We start from the raw sequence: 18,664 nt of genomic DNA on the forward strand, positions 1-18,664 counted from the left end.
GAGCTGCTGCTTTCGGTACCCCGGCCCAAAATAAGTTGAACGGTTAATGCTGGCGCGAAATGAATTATAAACCAGAGAAAATGCACAGAAACACATGAACCAATAAGCTGAAGGGCACCCAGTTTGTACAGTTCGCTTCCGTGTGCAGAACTTGGGGAGAAAGCCCTGCGTCATTAGCGAGCTCTTAATCTGAGGGGAAAATATATACAATCACGAAACTCATAATCTATTTAGCGCATTTCATTGATGAAAGCGCAGGATACCAGGCGTTTTAGCGTACTTACACGGTGTAGTTAATCGATCGATCGGCCTCAGTGTAAGTTTAGTGATGGAAGAAGCTTCATGTTTGGCGTGTCCGTTGTCTGCCACATAATGGGTTTTTGATCCTTTGAAATGCCCTACACCCGAGGCTTTTAAGTGCTTGACCGGAAATACAATTTATTTCAACTTGTCATCAGTGCAAACTAAAGGTCTCCTTGATGCATGGATGGACTCGTTCCGCACAGCAACTTTCAGGAAACTACTTCCGGCGCTGGCGGCACTCGGCTGATTTCGTTTCCCAGGAGAAGAATAGGCTAACAATTTTTTCGAAGGAGCTTCTGAGGGTCAGATTCACCATCTACTGGAAAACCGTTTGCGGACGTACCCAATTTCGCCTTCTTATAAGCAAACCCAGGCCACACACTACAGTGCTGTTAGCTGTCACCGGTTTCACCAATCCTCGTAATCGTTACTTTGGAGCAAAAGTGACCATAAGGCTCTGCTTCCCCAATGAGCATTTGTTCTGCACCAGTATTGACTGCACCTGTTGCATAGTTTACGATAAACATCATTCTGTTTGTCAGCAGAACCGGGTTTTAAAGTTTCTAATACGGCGTCTACTGCCCTCGTTCGTCCATTCATCCTGCACACTGTAAATGGACTGCGTATAGTCCAATAGCTTCCATCAACCCATGAGATTTTGGCTGAACAGCTCTTACATAAGATGTTCCTTTATTGTTTTTACGCACTAAGGTAACGACAAGGCAAATGATACTCAGAATTTATCCGACTTTGTTACCGCATTACAGGGGTTTCAGTAAATATGGAGCCCGGGGTTTCCTACAGTACAAACCCCGTTCATTTTGTATCAGTTTGGCAGTCTTGCTTAGATCTTTCGAAAGCAAGTGAAGTGACACCTGGCGTATTCTGGCTTAAAATATGTGTAGGACGGCGTACGCTGACACATGAGTAACGTTTCTCTTCTTAACATCCCCATAAGATGACGTGGACTTCGAGATTCTTGGGCAAGATTAAATACGGGATTGTGTCTGTTAGGACAAACCGATTTTTCCTTGAGTATATACACAGGCTATATTCTAGGTTGGTGCAAATTTTTACGGGTAATCTCGAACTGTGCCGTTAGGACACAAACGTTTGCTACCCATGGTAATCTGAAACATACTGAACGGTGCCATTTGGAATAAACATATGGACTCCACCGTACATTGTCCTTGTAAGCGCCGTGTTGTCGTAGTTTCGGAGTGGCAGATCCCGCAATAAATTGTGGAGTGCAAGGTAAAGTGCTTTACTGGAATCCACATTTTCTCAGATTCCCCAAATACGCAAAGCTGTTAGCCGCAGGCAGTCTGGTATCAAGTACCTTCACGTTAATTTTTGGGTGCTCCACACAATATATTTTGGTTCCTAGGACGCGTCCTCAAAATACCAGGTTCAATAAAATATCGCACAATTTCGTCGATTTCATTCTTATTGACGGTGTTTTGAGAGACAGGCTCGGGTGCAAGCAATATGCTGTGGGAAGACGCACGGTAGTTGTAGAGCTGAAGTATGCACTCTCGTTAGGTCGTTTAAAAATCCTATCAGGATAGGCAACAAAATGCTTGCCACGCTCAGTTCGCGCACCGGAAGGTTTTCGCTGGGTGCGGACTGGGCGCAGTAATACAGGGCTTTTTGCTTACATCTACACACCCGGATATGGAATCTGTTCAATATTTCCACATGTGTTTAAGGAGTTGGTGTAGAACCCCCTTTGAGTTTGGTATCGCATGTGTATCCGTGCGAAGAAGTGCCTGGACTGAGTGCAAAACATCCTGACGCGGATGCAGATACGTGACGGATATCTGCTGCGTCCGTACTAACAGAAAATTGACACGAATACACTGCGTAAACCAAACTTTGAAGCCTGAGTAACAAAGGAAACGCACTAAAAGGGTAAAACGCGAGACAAACATGTAATGATATCTTTTACTTAAAGTGGAGAAACGAAGAAGTTATTATTCAGGAGCTGGCGAGTGCTGGGCATATTTTTGTTTGCTTGCTAGGGCCTCATCGGCAAATAGCTAACATTTTGATCGTAGGTGAAATATCTACCGTAAATCATACGATGATCCACGGCAGCCACAAGGACGGCTAAGAATGTCACCAGAGGCGACAACGAAATGGCCGGTGCTGTCCGCCAAGCCCAAGGGTTCAACCCGAACTTCTCCTGGGTGGGTTATCGCGATTTGAAATTTGGTTGTCGGTGAAACTGCCACATCATTGAGTGAGGTTAAGATTTCTTAGGAGAAATACTCAGGACATGTTTACACTAGAATTTGGGCATTCCATCATCCCAAGCTTATGGACTAAGTGTCCACGACAGAAATCACCACCGACATTCCGTACAACATCAACCGTGCTAATCATGACCAGAGTGAAAAAACGGAGGGATGAAATTCTCCAAGTCCGAGTTAATTCAACTGCTGATCAGCCATCCTAGGCCGAACGATTAGGACTTTAAGACCCCCTGCGGTAACACGAAAATGCTTCACAATAATGAAACAGTTGCACAGTGCCTCCCGGGATCTCAGCATAGACTGGCTTTATATACAGGACGAACCCTACGCGTTAAATTCTCCCTCGTTGATCCGTTATAAGCGGGGAAAGCGACACTTGTTTCATTATTAAATACTAGATTTGTGATAGACAACTATAAAACAAAACATGCAAAATATAGGATCATTTGTCCCATAAAATAATCCGAAATTTGTGAGGCTTTGTGAGGATGCCCTTTGTTTGAGCAAACAAACAACACACGTTCATCGAATGCCTTCTATACGTTAGACAGCAGGACTAAAGTCGCTTAAAGCCGGAAAATAAGTGATAAATTGTTAGTATCAAAGTGTTCTTTTTCGTCAATGACAGAACCATGCAAACCGGCTACTGCTGAAATGTCCTGTATTGTTGCTTGCGGCCAACTTGAACGATGGTACGCGTCAAATTGGGTGGTGGGAAACTACTGCAAATAATAATTCCAGAGAAATGTTTAGCCCCTCATGTGACCCGCCCTACTAATCCAGGACTCTTTTAGTATGGTAATCATCAACGGGCTATCGGCGCAGCGTATTTTTCTGAAATCTCCAGCTACTGAGATTTTACAAGTCCGAAGGCGGATGACGCAACGATAAACGCGATCGCGTTCATGCAACAGTATACCACAATTTGTCGTGCACGATTTAAAAAATACAGTTGCCAGCCGCCCTACATCCTCCGCAACATCACAGCTGATTTCAATTATCCAACACTATCCAAGCGGATTACTCTTTCAGACACACTTCCCCTGTAATAACAATTTGGAATTAGTTTCCACTTCACTGTGAGCATTCTTCTGTTCAGATTCAGGATAGCCAACATAATCCATTCTTTCCTGGTTTCATTTGGATTGCCGTCACCCCTTTTAGATTTGTTCTATAGAACACCGTTTTATCTTATGCCTCCTGTCACTCATCAGGCGCTACCGCTCCCATCATTTCCTTCCTCAGTCCTCCTCTTCCAACGCTTCAGATTTTGGTTGTAGTCGCCCAAACGCCACGAACAACCACCATTTCATTCAATCTGGATTGTTTCCGGCCTGCACTCACATGGTTCTTCGACTGAATAGAAATTATCCGTGACCCTGCATCGACCTGAATCTATCTGTGTAAATCTTCTCATCCAACTCGGATTAAGCCGCCCCGAAAATGCGTTTGCCCCCTCCGACTGCGGCAACCTTGACTACCGTTACAGGAATGTCCAGAAACCGAAGAATGTCACTGCGATGATGGCAGTGAGCTGCCATACTTAGTGTCACTGCACTCTAGCAACATTTTCGTAAGCGTCTCAACCGCAACCTCTCGCGCACTCAAGCTTGTAATTACAACTGCAAACAAATTTTTCACTTGTCCTATACCGCCACTGAGACGAGTTCGTTATGACCCGCTGGATATTCCGTTTGGAGTTAACCAGCATGGTCTCTCCCTTCAATTTCGATTGGTCCCTTCCGCAAGTTCGATTTTACACACGGTGTTCATATGGCCCCATGCATTGGCACCATCTCCATACCAAAAATATCCTGTAGACCTGAATTATCTACACCGATGACAACAGTAATTTCATTAAACTTCAATTCTACCCATATTTTTGAGACTAAAGTTGTGATTCCTCTTCACTCTGAATTCTTTCATTCCATCTCCATTTTTGCTTTCTGTGACTCTGGTCACTTACTCAACCGCTCATGCCACCCACGTCTGGCAGTGGTTTTCATTTTCAGTTCATACCTACCGACTTTACATTGGAACCAGTCGTACCTCATGCTCATTGTCCTAATTTTTTCAGCCCGCGCAACTTCGGTAACTTTTTGCGTAATAAGCTTGTGTCGTTGATCGTACCTTCCTCCCAAATGCGTTGTAGCCTGCCGCGTTTAGGTTGTATGAACCTGATCATGCTTTCACAAGAATGTTGCATACAAGATAAGAAACAAAGCTATAATTATTATCATTACTGTTATAAACCTTTTGCATTAGTACTGAAGGCATTACGTGTATACCGACTGAAAAATGATGAATTGTCAATTTCTTCAATATATGTAGTTAGCGGCCAATGTTCCACGAGTTTTCGATAGACCCAGGCTTATGACAGACAGTTTTGTGTGCAGATTCGTTGGTTAATCTAATGCAGAGCGGACCGATAACAACATATGGCTCAATGAACCTTGAGGACTACAGAAGAATATCCGTGAGCAAACAGCATATGCAGAAGCCTTTGTCTTTTATTGTCCGTGGTCGAGAAGTATCCTGAACTTTTTGCAGAAGGTGCAAATTTATCTGGATGCTGCTGGTGAAGCGAAAACCAAACAACCGTTTCTTCCGAACAATTATGACCGTGTGATCCTCGCCCGGTACTTCTTCATCTACAAGATGAGGTCCAAGGACGGGTTCAACAGGTGTTGGAAAATGGGATACTCGGGATTGACAACAGTGTATACAACATTTCAGTGCTGATCATGAAGAAAGCGAACGGGAAAGACAGATTTTGCGTGGGTTTTCGGCGCTTCAATGAACTGACCGTATATCTGGTTGCAATGCCCTCACGGTTGTGAGATTTTCCATTTCATCCAGCATGCTCGATATTTTACGGGGTGTAATTGAACTTTCGGATACTGGCGATGAGATGTCAAGTCAGGACCCAGTGCAAACGGTGTTTATGCTTTGAGACATCCTATCTCCATTCAGACAAAAGCCGCTTGGTCTGCGTTAGGCAGGCATCTACACGGATCCCGCTATACAGCACCTCTTCAGGCACTACTACGGCCAAAAAGCCTAGCCCGCACGAAATTGGCCAAGAATTCGGGACGCTTGCCGGTCCGGCATCAAGACGAGATCTGATTGGTTAAGAATCTGGACCCAACAGCCAATCATGACCCAGTAGTGGCCAAATGCCGGTTGCCAATGGCGCATCCAGAAAGTGTCGGAAATTCCAGAAAGTTATAACCGCCTATGCTACATATGCGAAACACTGTACAACAGTTTCTGACTTCGTTTTTGGCATTAATAGACCTTGTGCACATCTGGTGGTTGTTTTGACGTGAAAGCTAGCTTGGGAGGCTCAAATCGAGAACCAAGCTGGGGAAAATATCGTTACTACAGTCTGTCGCGGGCTACGTCCATATTTAGGCACGTGATGGCTTGTTTAACGAAGGTTCTACTGAATGTTACCGTGTGCGGAAGTGGTATCGTCGTTGTAGTCGTTGCTGTCGGGGGTCACATTTACTACTCCACTAGTTTGTCCATCACAACTGTCCTCGGGATCCTTCTAGTTCCACGTTTCCCAGAACTGGCCGAACAAGTTGCGAGCGGAATCAAAATATTTGCATCCCACGAAAGCATAAATAACCGAATGTTCGATATCCATGCTATCCGTTAATAAAAGGGTAAAGAGCTCATATCAACGGGCCAGTTATACGTGGTTTTGAGAAGTCTCATCCAAATCTGGTTTTTGAGTTTGTTTTAGCAATATTTATTTCATCCGGGACGCGCCAGAAAAGCGTTACTATTGCCATCCGGCAGAGTGCGCCCCACCGTCTCCAACGTGAACACAAGCCCGGACTAGTGGAGCTTTGCCAAACCGATCGCAACAATAAAACCCAACCTACCTAACGGAGATGCCCAAAACTCCATGCGGCAGTTGTATATGCCATTAGTGTGAGGACCTTGACGAATTCATCAGCTACATACGGCAGCACTTCACCCGAAGGCCTGCCATAACTCAACCAGAATATACGGGTGCCCGGCTCCCCTTCTGTAAGCCGTTACTTTGTGGAGGCTACCTCTGCGTTTAATTTCTCATCCAAGCAATTCCACACCTGCATCTACTATTCACATCTTGATTTTTCCGCCTCAAAATCCCCCATCATCATCGCGCCAACGAAAATGACCCTTTGCTGACAACAGGTTCCGTGAACCCGTTATGGAATCAACGTGATTTCACATTGTTGTATTTCACGGTCCACTGTGTGTATATAAGGACGGAACTCAGTCGATCGACACACAACACGCGTCAACAAACAAAAGACCACGGAACGAGTAACGAGTTTGGCGCTAATATCGCCTAGAGAACACTCCTTACGTCCAGCCTCCCTTTGCACAACATCGTAAGGACCTCACAAACTGATAGACCTCCCCAGTTTGACGTACCTTATTTTTACATTGTATTACGATTCACAGGGTTCGCTAATCTTGTAACCTATTTAAACGCAATACTCAACCTTTATTAGTGTCTCTCACTTTTGATACTCGAGCTAAACGTTCTACCACAAGAGAACTGACAGATTCGCGGATCATTGCGCGAATTTCGCCCAAATTTTTTGACCTCAAACAATCGCACTATATCCGCAGATAGTGCGCTACAGTCTGTCGCGGGCTACGTCCATATTTAGGCACGTGATGGCTTGTTTAACGAAGGTTCTACTGAATGTTACCGTGTGCGGAAGTGGTATCGTCGTTGTAGTCGTTGCTGTCGGGGGTCACATTTACTACTCCACTAGTTTGTCCATCACAACTGTCCTCGGGATCCTTCTAGTTCCACGTTTCCCAGAACTGGCCGAACAAGTTGCGAGCGGAATCAAAATATTTGCATCCCACGAAAGCATAAATAACCGAATGTTCGATATCCATGCTATCCGTTAATAAAAGGGTAAAGAGCTCATATCAACGGGCCAGTTATACGTGGTTTTGAGAAGTCTCATCCAAATCTGGTTTTTGAGTTTGTTTTAGCAATATTTATTTCATCCGGGACGCGCCAGAAAAGCGTTACTATTGCCATCCGGCAGAGTGCGCCCCACCGTCTCCAACGTGAACACAAGCCCGGACTAGTGGAGCTTTGCCAAACCGATCGCAACAATAAAACCCAACCTACCTAACGGAGATGCCCAAAACTCCATGCGGCAGTTGTATATGCCATTAGTGTGAGGACCTTGACGAATTCATCAGCTACATACGGCAGCACTTCACCCGAAGGCCTGCCATAACTCAACCAGAATATACGGGTGCCCGGCTCCCCTTCTGTAAGCCGTTACTTTGTGGAGGCTACCTCTGCGTTTAATTTCTCATCCAAGCAATTCCACACCTGCATCTACTATTCACATCTTGATTTTTCCGCCTCAAAATCCCCCATCATCATCGCGCCAACGAAAATGACCCTTTGCTGACAACAGGTTCCGTGAACCCGTTATGGAATCAACGTGATTTCACATTGTTGTATTTCACGGTCCACTGTGTGTATATAAGGACGGAACTCAGTCGATCGACACACAACACGCGTCAACAAACAAAAGACCACGGAACGAGTAACGAGTTTGGCGCTAATATCGCCTAGAGAACACTCCTTACGTCCAGCCTCCCTTTGCACAACATCGTAAGGACCTCACAAACTGATAGACCTCCCCAGTTTGACGTACCTTATTTTTACATTGTATTACGATTCACAGGGTTCGCTAATCTTGTAACCTATTTAAACGCAATACTCAACCTTTATTAGTGTCTCTCACTTTTGATACTCGAGCTAAACGTTCTACCACAAGAGAACTGACAGATTCGCGGATCATTGCGCGAATTTCGCCCAAATTTTTTGACCTCAAACAATCGCACTATATCCGCAGATAGTGCGATTTTCCATGATAGACTGCAAGAATTTCCTCCCAAGTATCTCGACTCAGCCACGAGGAGCGGGCACGCAATAGCTGACCGACACTAGGAAATGCGAAACATACAAAAGGAAATGCTCGCTTGTCGCAAAATCATCCAGCAAGAAAATGAACGTACAATTTCAAGCCCAAATTAATAATGCTGTCATTCAGCATTGCTTACCGCAAAAGGCATAACTGCACGCGTAACCAAGCCACTGATTCTGAAGCATTACTTTGCGTCATAGGGCACTCCGCCGATCGGGAAGGTCCAGCAAGTGCTGTCCTCCTTACGCACAGACAAAGAGGGATTAGGAGAACGCCGTTTGCAAAAAATTGTGCTTATGAAACCAGTAAACCGAATCAAACACGAGGCTCGGTAACCCTGTTCCTTGCTTTCCTAGGCCCACTTTGATGCAACGGTGGCACCACAGACGAACAGTTAAAAGGTTTTGCCGGCTTACTTTTCAGTTTTGCCATCGCTCGTTTCGGTAACTGATTACCATGTATTTCTCCTTGAATTCGGGGGAATTTTACCAAATTCAGATTACTCGAAGTTTACCTTTAAGCGTCCAACCATCAGGTTTAGTGAGCTCATTGTCAGTGCGTCCATATATAGGCTCAGATAGGGTGCTAATTTGTGCAGCGCGAAACTCCCGGGGTGATGCTCACGATGATGTTCAGCGATCGGACAGTTCTTTGCTATCAACATTGAACGGGTTTTCTTGACTGACGCATAGCCGAGCATGAGAGATTTTTGGGACGCTTTTCTTCCAAGCTTACGCTTGAGAGCGTGTGACAATAGAAGGCGTCATCCTATTTGCTGCAGGATGCAACAAAAGGCAGTGATAAATTAAATAATACGTGTTTCTTTCCTAATGGCCTTAAGGCGCAAACGGCTGTAACAGAGCTCACAATAAAACCACTACACTTTTGTGGCCTACACTCCTAAGGCACAATGTCACAAATGACGTCGATGTCCTCAAGCCCACTAGCGCCCAGATCCACAGTTAGACATCAATTGTGTCGACTTGAAATACCTGCGTCAGTTGGGGCTTCCTCGACTAAACTCCTTGTAGATATAAACACAGCATATTCGCGACTATGGTTAATTTTGTAAGCTTAAAATTGTGAGAATTAGGTTCTACAGGACAAACAGACACTGAAGGTGGTGGCAAATACTAACGCACTCCTCTGGTGAAAAACTCAACCTAGGCAGTGCAGCTTACTGTCAAAGAAACGACCGTATTGCGGCACTAAGCCTCACGGTTATCAGCGACTTTGGGGAGTGGTCGCCAGACCGTGGACACCGCGGAGGCGCTGTCTGTTGGCGTACATCGACATCTATGGCGAGGACGACCACCTCTTATCAGTTTTGGCTGCCGGTGCAGACAAGGAGTAACAAAGTCTTTTCATGCATAACTAAGTACTGGATTCAGAATTTGTCCCTGATTTTCTGCAACAACCGAAATTTTTCCTGTAAGTCAAGTCACTTATTCGCGGAATACTCATAAATTAGTGGCTGTGGTTTCGAGGCCAGAGATGGCAAAATACCCTCGCTCGCTAGCCAGTATTTGCCCAGCCGAGTTTGGATGGGTTCACGGATTCACGGATTAATACATGGGATCGACGCTTTTGCCCAAGATTCCCTGGTCGGTTTTTTCTTGTCGGTCGGTGGTTGTCGTTCAAATGAAAGGCACAAGTGAAATATGGGTCTAGCGGAGCTCTTTATGTTCTCAGCGTATAACAGTATGCTTGCTAGCGCGAGGATTCGCATGAATAAATGTCTAGTAGTGGTTTGAACGGGGTTCTAGAAGGCGCCTAGACAACCGTCGGAGGAAGGTCAATCCACGCAGCTACTACCCGAAATGAGAAAAAATTACGTTCAATGAATGTTTATGCTCTGAGCTTGAAAATTTTCTCACTATGTCCCCGCCGTGTGTTTGCTGGGTCAATGGTAAAATACCTGTTGGCCAAGCTTTGTTCAAACAGGGTATAAGTAAGAATTAGGTCTCATTGGAGTCGAAGATAACTAGGGAGAAAGAGGTCAAAACAGATAAAGAGTACATATATCTTCAGATAATGCCTTCACGTCAGTATTTGGGTCAGAAGTTAGCTGACACCTTTTACGACTTACCGACAAATTGAATGTGTCCCGTGTTACCGCAGATAAAACACTTCGCTCGTCTGTGGGGACACGAATATCTGGAATGGTTTCGTCCACAAGATTCACATTTCCCAAATTTTTGAACCATCGGATAGGGCTACGATCTGTGAAGTGACGTGTTGATGGGTTCCGGACACGACAATCTGTTTGACGTTTGAATTTGCTGTTCGTCTGCATCCTTGAGTTATTTCTTTTAAAATAATTTAACAAGACTGCTTCCTCAGTCTTCGCTACATGCTTCACATCTTCATACTGCTCATATATTTTTCGTGTAGTTCGAAATTTCTGATCCGGACAGAGCAGCAACTTCTGCTGTAATTCGGCCGTTGAATCTCAGCACTGAGCCTATCACGTATCTGGTCTTCCAACTGGCTGCTTGTGTCTGCAGCCGCAAAATGAAATCACGAACCGACTGAGAATGTGAGCAGGTCAACATATTGAACATAGCTCTCTCGGCTACTACAAAGTTAGTCGGCTTGAAGTGTTGAAGAACTTTTTTCTTCAATGCTTCGTAGGAAATACCGGGTGGAGATTCAGGATGCACTAAATTCTTGATCAACGTATACGCTTTCTTGCCGACGAAATGTAGAGAATATGCCATGAGTTTCCTATTATCCATATTAACTTTTTGAGTACCTTTTGTCGAACCGTTCCAAATAATCCTTTACGTCACGCGCAGTAGAATCAAAATCCATTCCTGCAGGCATGATGATTTGTTCAAATCGCGACGACAAAATGTGAGAATTAAGTTTCGCACGTATATCGGAATAACCAGACGAACTGGAAATCCAGAATTTTGATCCGCGTTACTAGTGGCACGTATGTATTCGAATTGGCGAATATGAACAGCATATGGAATAGTAAAACAAGAGAATAATGAATAGAGCGATGAATAGAGTATCATGTTCATCACAATCACCTTACTTCGGGAAACCTGATAACTCCAGCTCAACACGGATTTTTCCCACACCGTTCTAGCATGACAGACATGCTCGTATTTACGGACAGCTCAACCCAAGCCGAGGACGAAGGACTAATATCGGATGCCGTATTTTTCGACTCCTCAAAAGCATTTGATAGGATCCCACAATTCCCGTTGCTCCACAAACTCGAGTCTTACGGGATTCAAGGGAAAATCCTTCGCTGGATCAAGGCGTTCCTATCAGGCAGATCATTCCAAGGGTGAATAGGCTTGACCTACTCTTCGCCAGCGCCGGTCTCCATTAGAGTTCCTCAAGGCTCCGTCCTGAGACCAATGCTGTTTATGATCTACCTCAACGACCTCCCAGATATTTTTACAAGTCCGTGTCTACCCTTTGAGGACGATTTGAAATCTTGGAGTTCCGAGGCGAGTGCCCTCCAAATGCGAAGCAGTGGCTGATTCATTTTGTGACCTATGAGGATTTCATGAAAGGCTCCGTAGGATTTTAAGGATAAACAGAACCTTAATTCGGCTTATATGCACTGCAACATCGTTTTTAAGTGTTTGTTCCAGTCGCTCTCCGTCTTTGCCCAAGGTGTAGCGTTTTACTTAATATAATCACCGGCGACTCACACGGTCACTACATGCATGTGATGAGTGTTTTTGATACAAGTCAGTGATACCTGAAGCAACATTCAGCGATTGTGTTTAACCATACGGTCGAAAATGAGGTATTTATCGTGCAGGTTCAATTTGTATGTGACGAACTAACGAGAAGTTGTGTACGAGGTTGTGATGATAGCATTAGCGCCCACCAACTGATGAAACATGGAGACTTAATCTACACGTCATCATGACAGCTGACTGAGAAAGCAGCGCCGTTTGCCGAGATAATATCGGGAAGCATGGCATTTAGATATGTGGTTCTGGTCAAAAGCATGAATTCATTATTGACACTGGTAGTGTTGAGTCCATTATTCCACAATCAGATCTAACTGCATTCTACCCCAGTGCCGTGATGGTGCCTACAGACGTTAACATACGTTGTATCACTAGACATTATGTACCTCTAGTTGATAGTTGCACGATTCCTGTGAGATTACCCCAAGGTACCTCTGTCGACTGTAAGTTTATGGTTTCAACCTCGGGACCATCGATTGTCGGGCTCAAAGTTCTACGCTCAGTGCGGGCTAGTATCACCTTACTGGCTTCTGTGAATGAGAACGATCTCAAATGACTGATTCTTGAATGTTCTAAGGCTGCAGATGGCATGCAAATTCCCAAGGTGTGGCTCGAAATTACGTGAGAGCCTATATTTCTTAAGAAACGAATTATTCCATTTGGCTCACACGAGCCTGTTCGTCAAGCATCTCAACGAGTTCATGCCGACTACTGTGGTCCTTTTCTTGGCAAATACTTTCATTGTTATTGACGCATATTCTCGTTGGTCTGATGTTTTTCTAACTACGTCTCCAAGTGCCGAATTCACACAGCAAGCATTGAGGAAATTGTTTGGCTATGAAGGTGTACCGACTGTTTTGGTCACTGACAACGGCACACACTTCACTGCAATATTCTTCGAGAAACGGTTGAAAGGTCTTGGATGTCGACATCTGTTTACTGTTCCAGGACATTCCCAGTCTTGCTGAGAATTTTGTCCGAACCCCAAAGTCTGTCACTATTTCATTCTCTGCTACTAATCTTGTGGAATTGGACCGTGGGATTTATAATTTTCCAATGCAATACAGTAGCCTTCCATTCCGTTACTGGGATGAGTCCCGCGCTTCTATTTAAATCTCGTTCGTTGCGTACAGGTCTTGACTGTGCCAAAACGGCTGATGTTACATTTTTCATGGGTAATGATTTACGACCTGTTACAGGAATAGTACTTTCATCAACTGGCAAACGGATGGTCGCAATTCTCGATTTGGATGATCTCTCTTGTCACCGGAGACACATTGATCAGGTTGAGTTCAATACCAAAATCAGTCTGTTTACGGCACTCCTGCTATTTCAAATACTAATGACTCCTTTGTACATGATCTTATGGTATCCGAACAAAACCTATCTGAGGAAAATGCAACGTGTGAAGAGCCTGAAGTTTCCATTCCGAAAAGATCCGAAAGATTGCGATCAAGGCCACCACTGGACTATGGACATCCACACGCTTATTCAAGGTGTGGCGGATGTGATGAACATGACTGACACTGTTCATTTCTCTATTCGTTATCTTGTTTCACTGTTCAATATTTTGTATACATACGCCAATTCGAATACATACGCGCTACCTTTCACGCTTATCTGGATTCTGGAATTTTAGTTCGACCGGTTATTCCGGTATACTTGTGAAACTTAATTTTCACAATGACCCGGGATAGCTCGCTTTGGAAATGCGTTCCATCAATTTGTGTGGCACACTAGTGAAACTTATAGGCCTGTAGCTGCCAGGCGACAGTCGGCCACCAGGTTTGTAGATTGGCGTGACAATCGTTTCCTTCCAAGCAGAGGGAAGCGGCCCTCGTCAAGCGACTGGCGAAACACCAGGTATAAATGATTCACCGGTGTAGACGACATTTTCTTCAGGATCCTTGTATGAACCTCATCGGTGCTCAACACGCAGGATGGGTTGATGTTGTGCAAGTGTTGACGAATGTCCTCCACCGTGAAGATCAAGTCGGTTAGAGGCTGGAAAAATGATTTGCGCAATGCATAATCGCAGCGAAATTACGCTAGAAAAAAATCAAGATCAGAGAGTGGACCTTTGAATGCCGGGCTCTGTAATGGTCTGTTTTACTTGATTTTCGGTCTTCGTGAACTATGAAGCGTCGGAGCAATACCACGAGGCGTCTAAAAAGAAAAATAGATACCGATGCCCACTTAATTTCTCGTTACCACTACACCGTCTTCTTATTCTTACTACTGCCGTTACATTTTGCCGGTTGAGTTGTTCCAACAGAGTGATGTCTTACGTCTAGCGCGTATTGTACCATTGTACGGGAGAGAGTGATCTCGAACTACTGAAAATCCATGTGCGTGTGATGGTCACACGGATTTAAATAACGTGCATTTGCATATAACAGCCTGTGTTAAATAATAACAATAGTAGTAATAATAATAATGCTCGACTGGTGGGTCGCTTATCGCCAGCCGTGATCATATTGGTCCAGTCAGAATAAAAACATGCTTGACAGGGTTTGTGGGTACAGGAGATTGCGTAATAAAGGGACAGCATCATAAACAGTGGGCGGTATTAGATGTTGATGTAGTCATCCCTACACCGGCATGGACAGATAAGCACAGTTATTACTGCGTTTTTGGAGAAAATGTTGAGCGGAAGCAGACTGGTGATTGGCTGGTGGGTCCACATTTTCGAGCTTATGGAGCTCCTTCCGATGATGGTCTGATAGGAGGTTTATTCATCTGACCAATCACGTGCGAGGTAAACTTGTTGGCCTTCGCAGCACCTGGTTCAAGGGCGGTGAGAGTTCCGCCTAACATGTGTATATTCCGGCTGTCCGGAATAGGGAAGGGGCTGGTGTCTTCCTGACAAGTTTGTTATTCCTTCCAATAACCTGTGGTCTACAATTGGCTGCACATGTGCCAAAGCACCACCGAACTAGAGCCATGCGGTGCTGGAGCTGTTCGTGTGCGAATTTCCATGTTGGTCCGCGATTGTTTTCTAAATGCCATGCTTCCCGATATTATCTCGGCAAACGGCGCTGCTTTCTCAGTCAGCTGTCATGATGACGTGTAGATTAAGTCTCCATGTTTCATCAGTTGGTGGGCGCTAATGCTATCATCACAACCTCGTACACAACTTCTCGTTAGTTCGTCACATACAAATTGAACCTGCACGATAAATACCTCATTTTCGACCGTATGGTTAAACACAATCGCTGAATGTTGCTTCAGGTATCACTGACTTGTATCAAAAACACTCATCACATGCATGTAGTGACCGTGTGAGTCGCCGGTGATTATATTAAGTAAAACGCTACACCTTGGGCAAAGACGGAGAGCGACTGGAACAAACACTTAAAAACGATGTTGCAGTGCATATAAGCCGAATTAAGGTTCTGTTTATCCTTAAAATCCTACGGAGCCTTTCATGAAATCCTCATAGGTCACAAAATGAATCGAAAAGTTGTAATAGTGATATTCGTTGGTGGGGCGTGTTGCATCAAGGGTGTCAATGTCCGTCCGCTCTCTGATATTTAGCCCCAGGATCTCACCACGGCGTACAACGCGCCTGCCACTTTGTTATTTTTTGCCCATCGGCTACGTGTTTTTGGCTTCCAAGTAAAGTGAAAGTCCGCGTGGCAGCTGTGGCATGCATGGGAGTTACTGAACTTCAAAACCGTGCTTATGGAGACCAGGATCGTCCAAGATTGCGACAGCTCGTCGCCAAGACCCCCAAATGTAGCTGGCCATCACAGCCATTTATCTCTTGATCTCCTTATCTGGCCTGTACATCGAAGACGATTTCTGCGATGAGCTGTGCTCGGTTGTAATACTCTGATGGTGACTGGTTACTAGATCACGATCGTGATTTAGTTCTCGAGAACTAAATTCTTGGAATGGTGAGGCTGGTATGGGGCCGTAAAAATTTCCTGCTTCCAGTTTACTCGTACTATGTAGAACATTTTCAGCACCCTAAAGAGAATCCATTCGCTTGGCATACACCTGGTTGCGCTGCCTTAGCCTCCATCTTATCAGTGTCTCTACGAGCACTCTTTGAATACTGCAGATCCCACCGTTGAGCCCAAATCGGGAGTAAGTTGTTTCAGGTCATATCCTTGTGTAAACAAGCCTTGAACGTCACGTGCCTTGAGGTTCTGAAAATGCTTCCCGAACTCTCAATCCTACTTACCAGTCAGCTTACAGCTAAGTTACCAGTGCATCGTGTCCGGCTGATGCTTCTTAAGGTGTTGCGATAACGCGCAAACACTGCTGCGACGAATGTCGGACTTACTTAGGATGGGGAGCATGAGGACTGAATGTTCGAAAAGATCTTACACATAGCTGGCTAATCAGGCACGTTCGGTCAACTTCAGTTTTGCACATCTTACGTTGCCAGGTTACCCGCTTAGCGAAAAAGGACCGCCAGGATTGTTGTTTGGAAATGGGCTTCATTTTATACACAACGGCAGTGTTGACGACTTGGTCATTGTTGGTTGTTCTTTTTACTTGAGACCTATATCAAGGTCAACGAAGTGATTCTGGGGACAACCGGGGTCAGCTGACAGATTGCGACCACTGGCTACCCATCGTGGTCACAACCTCCCATCATCGATTGCGATACACTAAGGTGTTTTGGAAGCGTATAATCAAATGAGGAACAATGTTCCCCGGTGACACAGCGTGTCAATATACTTCTATGATGCCACTTTGCACTCGCGTCCCCTTACAAGCTGCTTTGTCCAGTGGGTTTTGCTACTTCTACAGTCGGAAAAACGACCCGAATATCAGATTTGTAGATAACCCAGAAAAAACTTGCCATACTGGAATCCCACTGAGATAAGAAAGTCTTGATGTTCTTTTCTGAATAAGAGGGGAGACGTTACGCTTTGCGAATATTCACGTTACACCGTATTTTGGAGCATTGCAGGCTCCAGTCATCAGTCATCGATCACCCCATTGACTTGCATGCATTGTGTGACTCATTCTGTAAGGAATGCCTTTGATCCTTCTTGGATGCTGGAGGTGTGTCGTATAATCTACCCGATTTGTTCCACCCGGCACTTATACTTGGAGCCTCACTTACAAGTACGAAGGTCCTACACTGATGCCCGACAAAAATGCTTTCGTTTGCTTTTTCAGTCTCACAATCGGCTGGTCACTGCCGTATGTCCCCAGTGATTTTTCAAGTGCACATGAGTAATGCGATGACTTGCTGATATTGCTGTTTCGAAGAAATCTCGAAAGAAGCCCCACTTACCTTTGGTGGGCCTCGGTGGTTGGCAAAAACTGTTGGCGACACAAGATTCTTCGCATGCGCGCGGGCATCTGATGTATGCTCACATCGACTGAAGGCCCGCAAACCAAGTCGATTGATTTAACTAAATAAACTCCGTCTCGCCAAATGGCTAAGTACAGCGAGAAATGTTTTTACACCGGTGACGCCAGGAAGACACGCAATCTACACCGTTCTGTGGAGATATCCAGGAATCAACCGAAGCCGCTTTTGTAAAATTTTGTCTCATTTATTGTCAACACCCATACACTAGTAGTAAATAATGATGCTTAACTGCCACTAACATGGGAAACAGCCGTAAAACTGATCAGAATAAAAAACGAACGGTAAAGACTTATTACAAACAAAAAATAGTTCAGCTGTAGCACCCTTTCGGTGCCTAACTGCCATGCCCACAAAAACAGACATGAGTCTTGATTTTCCAAGCCTAGACAGGGGAAGTCGAGAGGCAGAGGTTTGGTTCGAACCGCTGGCCTTCCGGTCATTAAATTCGCGCTCTAATCACTGAGGTGCACACAGTTGTGTCCCCATGCAAAGCAATCAAAAACAGCAACGAGGTGAACGCACCTGAATGTGAGACGCCATCGTCGAGGTTGACCCAGTGTCGTTTGCCAACCTCACTGGAACTTTACTGGACTCGATTGGACCATATAACTATCAGTTACCAATGGAGAGCCTCGGTTAAGGATTTTCGTTCCTTCTGAAGTACGCAACTTGATTCTGATCATGCCATTGTGCCGGCCCGCTTAGAACTTTGCTCTCCGCCAGCATTACGTGTGCCGAAGGAGAGCTGATGCGTTCATCAACTTCGATAAGTTTCAGTAGCTGGGGAGTATCGATTTGATCTGGCTAGAAAGCTACGAGAAATGCACAGTCATGTGGACGACGACGATTGCTTGGAGGATGAATGGAGGCGAGTTAAAGAAGCAATACTATCAGCTTTCAGAATTGTTTGTCCAACCCATCTGACTGGACTCAATGGACACTGGATATCTTCGAGATCAGGAGAAAAAGACGGAACAGCAATTCACTCCTTCAGTCGCCTTCTTGAGCGGTGGGATGAGCACTTCCAAGAACGGTTCACCTGGTCTTCTTTAACACAACTGCTGGAAGAACCAAGTG

The sequence above is a fragment of the Opisthorchis viverrini genome, assembly GCF_000715545.1.
Source record: "Opisthorchis viverrini unplaced genomic scaffold opera_v5_243, whole genome shotgun sequence".
Taxonomy (NCBI): Eukaryota; Metazoa; Platyhelminthes; class Trematoda; order Opisthorchiida; family Opisthorchiidae; genus Opisthorchis; species Opisthorchis viverrini.